This window comes from Cupressus sempervirens, chromosome 7 (genome assembly GCF_028749045.1).
Source record: "Cupressus sempervirens isolate cs-2001-9-10 chromosome 7, ASM2874904v1, whole genome shotgun sequence".
In the NCBI taxonomy this organism is placed as follows: domain Eukaryota; kingdom Viridiplantae; phylum Streptophyta; class Pinopsida; order Cupressales; family Cupressaceae; genus Cupressus; species Cupressus sempervirens.
Genome location: NC_143124.1, coordinates 172,566,157 through 172,567,676, shown reverse-complemented (window position 1 = coordinate 172,567,676; position 1,520 = coordinate 172,566,157).

Genomic DNA, 1,520 nt, shown 5'->3' with positions numbered 1-1,520 from the left:
CAGTAAGGCAAGCGTTTAAAATTTGCCCGCGCAAAAATGAGACAAGTTGGCCTTTTCAAAGGGCTGCCGCGGGTTTTAGCAGTTGTTCAACACAAATTTATTCTACCCCGTTTGGTTGTCGGAATTGGAGGGGAATAGGAAAATCCTGCTTCAATTTGGCAATTCAATGTTTCGTTAGGGTCCGTTTGGTTCTTGGATATCAACAAGAATTAGAATTCGCAATTCTAAAAAAATTGTAATCAACTGTTTGGGTTGACGAAATGAAAATTGGAATTCGAAAAAATTAGAATTCTATGTCCTCATTTATCCCTGGATTCGGTCTTCCTTCCAAATAGTTGGTATTGCTCAAATGCCTATTTTAATTCCAATTTTTGAAAAACAAGCATTCCAAATCAATAAAAAGAAAAAAAAATTCATGTCTGTCATTGCTCTTTTTGCTCTCATAGGAGGCATGTAACAAACCATTGACTTTCGTAGATGCCTACAACAAACATGAATAAATGTTGGAGTCCACTGGACTACCGCGCTTATCCAGATCGCACAAGATGGACATGGCCTCTTCCAGTCGGTTCTCTCTACAAAGTGTTTGAATACTATAGCTATACATTTTGGCAGTTGTATTCATTGTGCTTAGTTATTTAACTACTAATTTTCTTATGGTGTTGCTGAAGAATTTTAGGGAAGTAAAATGCGTTGTAGAATGCTTAAGGGTGATGATAAGGACGGAATCAATGTCATGGTTGAAATAGCAGAGAAGCCATAACAAAAAATTGATGCCCTGTGACATTGTATCATTTATGGAGTTCTTACATTCAATAAGCAAGCAATATGTAAATAATTGAAATTCATGTTTTCATTCATTTAGAACAAGAAATGTTTTATTTGAAACATCTCCACCAAAACAAATTAGGCAGGGGTGAAATATTTCTCTGTTTTGATTTTCTTTATTCTCGATGATCTTCAAATCAAAGAGCGGATTCTCTTGTTCATCTCTGAAATCGATCGATTGAGACAATAGATCACATGAGCATCTTGATTTTGTGGATTTTGATGGTTGTCTAAAACAATAACACAACATCTAAGCACCCACCTTCGAGTCATGCCAGTCGGACCTATCCTAGCTTGCTTATTCTGGTCGGTATTCCATTCCCAGAAATGTGCAACCAAACGTGGAAATGTGTATTGTCATAATGAAATCTTGCTGAACCAAATGGTCCCAAATCAAATCCTTAAAACAGTAATCTAGATTTCAAGTTCCAAAATCCCAAATCAAGGTTTCTAAATGCCAATTCTCGAATCATATTCCAGCAACCAAACGGGTTACATAACCCAAAAGTAGAATTAGAATTTAGTAATTTTAATTTAGTTCAAAATGGGCATGACTTCCCACTTAATAGGTGGAATAGGAATAACCTTTTCTGATTCTATTGTTTTGTAAACCAAATTTTATATGTGGTCAGGTCCCATAGCATTATTCTTTTGTGGGAAAAAATAGGGTTTGTGAAAGTGAAAACCACCCA